Below are 6,000 nucleotides of genomic sequence, written 5' to 3'. Positions count from 1 at the left end.
AGTCCAAACTCAGGAATACTGCTCTGACACATTTGCTGAGGGACACAGAAAGCTGCCAGCTTTGACAGGAGCTTAGAGTAAGAAAGAGCTCTGCAGTAGGTCCAAGCCACAGTACAATCAGCCCTACCACTTGGGCCTTACAATCCAGCAGACTCAATCCAGACATTAAAGATACACGCAGTGGGAAAGACATTATGCAGAGTGTAGGGCAAACTGTAATAGAAGGAATTTCAACATAGTCCTATGGGGTTCTCTAGCAAGGCCATGCTATCTGCTGGTAATTATATATCATATTGTATAGTATAATCATACACCTTAATAATACTGGATTCAACTGGCAATGGGTATCGAGTGACCATGTGACTAGGACTTCTCATAATGAGCTTGGTTTTGTTAGACCTACTGAGTCATAAGGATAACTTGGCCCCATAGTAACCCATCATGAGATGGAAGTAGCATGTCAAGGATCAGGCATGAGAAGTACTACAGGGCACACAAGTAAACAGTGTGAGCAGGTGGCCCAGGTTCCCACGTCATCAAAAACCATTTCACCAGCTTCTCTCCCTCACCTTGTCATTCATTTTGCATGCATAGAGAGGTGGCCCAAAGTAAGAATGTACTCATCTATTCCTAGTCAAATGGCTTGCTGATAGGTCAGGGGTTGGAAGGAGAAAGTTTGGAAAATTGAAGACAAATCTGGGAAAGAGGCATATGGATGAAACTGTGGAAATAGACAAGATATGAAGATCTTTGTATCGTATATTAACTCTTGCAGAGGGTATCTGCCACCAACCAAGGCAACAAAGTGATTCAGTCAATTGATGTCAGCCAGCTTCTTTCATTGGCCACCTAAGTGCTGGCACAATTGTGCATAAATGTAGTGGCAGGGAGGAAAGCTATAAAGAAGCCCGAACAGCAGAAGTTCCTTCTGACCAAGGCTGGTGTGGCTATTGCTGCTGCAGAATGTCCCACCTGCCCATTACAGAGAACAACACTGAGGCCTCAATATGGCACCATCCATCAAGGAGACCGTATAGCCACATAGTGGCAAGTTGAGTACATTGAATCCCTCCCATTTAGGGAAGAGAGAAATTATCTTGACTGGAACTGAGACTTATTCTGAGTATGGACTTGCTTTCCCGCTCATAGGGCCTCAAACAGTACCACTATCCAAGGACTAACAGAATGTTTGATCCACAAACATGGGATCCTGGTCATCGGTGCATTGGACCAAGGAAGACACTTTATAGCACAGTAGTTGCAACAGTGGACTCATGACAATGTGAATCAGTGATCCATCAAAAATCATAAAATCATTACAACCAGAACGTGCCAAACTGATAGAGTGATAGAAAAACCTTTGGAAGCCCTTTGAAGTCACAAGGATGGGGCACAGCATACACTCTACATTGATGACCATTATATGGTCCCATGTCTCCAGCAGACAGAGGATCAAGGGTAGAAGAAAGAGTGGCACATTTACCATCATTCACAGTGACTCGCTTGGGAAATTTTTGCTTCTTATCTCTCTCAATGCTGTTCATATATTCACAAATATAAATTCATATATTCAGCTGTATAAACAGAAAAATATTTTGCTTAACAAAAGAAGCACAATTAGCAAAATTAAAAGACAAAAGACAAACTGAAGAAAGTATTTGTAATTTATATCACAGACAATTGACTACTCTCTTCTATGTGAAGTCTTTTTAAAATAGAAAAGAGAAATATCAAAGTCACAGACAAAGGACATGAGCAGATAGTTTACAGAAGAAGAAAGGCAAATGACTTTTAAACCAGTGAAAAAGATGCCCACTCACTCAAAGTCAAAGACATATAAAATTTCACTGCAATACTATCTCTCATTTATCAGACTGGAAAAACCCCACAGTTTGAAAATATATGCTTTTGGTGTGACCTAGAAAAGACTCTGCCCAAGCACATACACCTGCCACACACACACACTCGAATAAACACACACGAAATATAAACACGTGTTCATTCATCGTGGAATTCTTTATAGCATCAGAAGATTGGAAGGCACTTTCCTCAGCAGAGGTCTGCTCAAAGTAATGGGACATGGCCAGAATGTAGTACTATTCAGTAGAAAACAGGAACAGGACAATTTCTACATACTGACATGGGACAGAAAAGTGCACATAATATGCTCCATTTGTACAATTGGAGATAATTTTCACCGATAAATATCTATTTGCTTATATTTACTAATATATAAAAAAGAGCAGAAAACAGAAATTAAATAAAAAAGGAAAGTGGGCTAGAATTGTTAAGGGACAGGAAAAGAAGCAAGAGTTTCCAAAAATACCTTTTCATATAGTTTTGACTTTGAAACTACATAAATGTTTTACATATCCAAAATCATACATAAATCTTGTTTAAGTAATAATATTGGTATTACTATTTTGAAATTTTTGAATTTTATAAATTAAAACTAATAAATACTATGTTAATAATATTAGGAACCAAGATATTCAGTGTAAGAGAAAAAAGATAAAGGTAAAAGCCCTATAATGTTACCTTTGAATTAGAAATAGCAACTTGATCTCATGTTTTTCATAGTTTTATTTTTTAAATGATTCAAAAACTATGATAACTTAGGAAACTTTAAAATATTTAGTTATCTTATAGAATTTATGTCCTATAATTGCATTGTTTTATATAACATTTACTTTTTCTCCTCAATCAGCACTGAAGGGATTTTGAGTACATATAATCTGTGCTATGAATTATATTCTGAAATCACCAATAATAGTAATAGTAAAAACAACACTGTTTATATTTTAAAACATGTATTTTATGATTTCTAAAACTTGTACTTTTTAGCAATGTTTACTGACAAGATCTAGATGCGATGATTCTCCAGCCATAGTGAGCATTCCTAACCTTCAGATTTTGGTTTTAACATACCCATTTTCATGGAATGATACCAGTCTTTTGGAGACTAGCTGATTCCAGGTCTGGCGTGGGGAAAATGCATATGAACCTGGGACAGCTTTTTATGCCTGAAAGGAAGAAAGCATTCAAACACTATGGCATCATGTCCAAAGAGTACAGACTCAGTTGTGAAATGTACCCAAGGGCCATATTTGGGACAATTTGAGAATCAAAAAATAAATCGTGCTGGGCTGAAACACACTGCATATTTTAAAAAATCATAGGTTGACATAAAAAGAATACAGGGGAGTCTGGCTCTGGTGATGATATAACAGCTAGTATTAAACTTAATCACCAGCCAGAAACAACTACAATACCTGGATGCACCTCCTTCAGCTTACTATCCCCGCAGCTAGCTATCCTGTAGACTCAGCACCATGTTGCATACTATCCTCCTCACCGAATTGCTCAACTAACACCAAGTCCTTGCTGCACTGTCCAGGGTCCCAGACCTCATCTGTTCCAAAATATGCCTGGTGCTATCTGCCTAGCTGCCCCTAGACTACCATGTAATAGTGAGTTCAGCTTCTTTATAGCTTTCACAAGTCATGTCAACGGTGTGTTGCTAACACAACACAGGCGGTGGGTCCCCCACTGCAGCAGCTGCTGTGGTAGCTCTTCCTGCCGTCAGTGTTCTTCCACAGTATAAATATGCTGTGGGAGTTTGCAATCCTCAACAATGTCTTAATGTAAAGCCACAGATTACCATGCAGCAGCCTGCTGTTAATTGTACAAGGTCAGGAGCCTTTGACTACTTCCTCCTCAAGTACAAAACCAAATTTGGGTAAATGACTGCTTCCTTTTATTCAAGCCGTGCACCCTACTGTTGGTGGTAAAAATCACCCATGTGTTGTGGGAGACATAATTCAGAACCTCTTCATAGGCTCGAATCTCCAGAGTCTCTCTGATCTGAGGTTGCTGAAACCTTGGTGTATTACAAGCCCACCAAGCCAAAAAGGCTGCCCAGGAAGCAATTAACAATGTCCTTGGAGTTCTGTTTAAAATTGATCAGGGACCAATATATACAATGGAATATTACTCAGCTATCAGAAAGAACGAGTTCTCAACATTTGCTACAACATGGACGGGACTGGAGGAGATAATGCTAAGTGAAATAAGTCAAGCAGAGAAAGACAACTATCATATGATTTCTCTCATCTATGGTGTTCATCCTTTCTGATAGCTGAGTAATATTCCATTGTATATATAAACCACATCTTTATCCATTCATTTGTTGAAGGGCATCTTGGCTCCTTCCACAGTTTGGCTATTGTGGACATTGCTGCTATGAACATTGGGGTGCATGTGCCCCTAATGAAAGTAATTTTTATAAAAAGTTTTTATATAGAAAATTTTAAATTCAAATTATTTGAATGCCTGCAGCACTACTTAATTTTAAAAGGTAGAGTGTTTTGGTCTAATGAATATATAAATATTAAATACTTAAGAAAAAAATCTATTAATCACAAAAAATGACAATTCCCCCCCCCTTTTTTTTTTAAGATTTTATTTATTTATTTGACAGAGATAGAGACAGCCAGCAAGAGAGGGAACACAAGCAGGGGGAGTGGGAGAGGAAGAAGCAGGCTCATAGCGGAGGAGCCTGATGTAGGGCTCGATCCCATCACGCCGGGATCACGCCCTGAGCTGAAGGCAGACGCTTAACCGCCGTGCCACCCAGGCGCCCCAATTTTCCCCTTAATTAAAAAGACATAGTTCCTCATTCTGAAGTGATTTATTGTACCTTTATCTTTTTTTTTTTTTTAAAGATTTTATTTATTTATTCGACAGAGATAGAGACAGCCAGCGAGAGAGGGAACACAAGCAGGGGGAGTGGGAGAGGAAGAAGCAGGCTCATAGCGGAAGAGCCTGATGTGGGGCTCGATCCCATAATGCCGGGATCACGCCCTGAGCCGAAGACAGACGCTTAACCACTGTGCCACCCAGGCGCCCCCTGTACCTTTATCTTTTATTAAGATCAACTTTCTATTTTAAAATCTAATTCTCTTGTAAATGTAAAATACTATTTTGTGAATGTAAATATATTTTCATTTACTTATTAGTATGCACTCATGATTTAAACATTAGTCAAAACACTGGGGCAGTTTAGAATTTGAAATTTTTAGAATTTTAGTACTAGAATTAAAATAGTTGAAAATAGGGGCGCCTGGGTAGCGCAGTGGTTAAGCATCTGCCTTCGGCTCAGGGCGTGATCCCGGCGTTCTGGGATCGAGCCCCACATCAGGCTCCTCCACTAAGAGCCTGCTTCTTCCTCTCCCACTCCCCCTGCTTGTGTTCCCTCTCTCGCTGGCTGTCTCTCTCTATCAAATAAATAAATAAAATCTTTAAAAAAAATAGTTGAAAATAAGGCATAGGATCTATGCTGAGTTGTAAAAATGTAGAAGAAAATGCTACTAGAACAGCAGCTCTTTTATCTCCTCCCAGAGTTATGCAGGTGTGTGTGAACTTTTGACAGTTTTAGTGTTATATTTTGTGAAAGGTCCCAATCTTAACAGGAATATATATATAGTTTTGGTTTCCTTAAATTATAGTTGCTTCACTTTGCAAATTTATGTGTAAACCTTCACATTCTGTGCTGTTTTAGTATTTTACTTATACATAGAAGAGGGAAGAGAGAAACCAAGTAATGTCTAGTTCCTGCATTTGGCTTTTGCTAAAGTCTGAATGATTTCTAAGAAGCCATCCACTAAGGCTTCCAACTTTAAAATAAAGAATCTTCGATGATCGAACTTGACATCAGAAACCGGGGATGTACTGTATGGTGACTAACATAATATAATAAAAAACATTTAAAAAAATAAAATAAAATAAAGAATCTTGACATAAACTGAAACTGCATTTTACTTGTGATTGGTTCTATATAAGCATAGCAGATTTCATCAGCCAGAATGGGAAGGAGATTCTGTGACTAAAGAAAAGAAAAGCTCACATGGACAAGTCTATTAATCATTCATTTCTGCAGGCTGACTTTAATTCTTTATTTTTACTCATTGAAAAATCATGGTTTATTTCCATTTGTGATTT

The sequence above is a fragment of the Ursus maritimus genome, unplaced genomic scaffold (assembly GCF_017311325.1).
Source record: "Ursus maritimus isolate PB19 unplaced genomic scaffold, ASM1731132v1 scaffold_8, whole genome shotgun sequence".
Taxonomy (NCBI): Eukaryota; Metazoa; Chordata; class Mammalia; order Carnivora; family Ursidae; genus Ursus; species Ursus maritimus.
Note: the sequence above shows the minus strand (reverse complement) of the source record.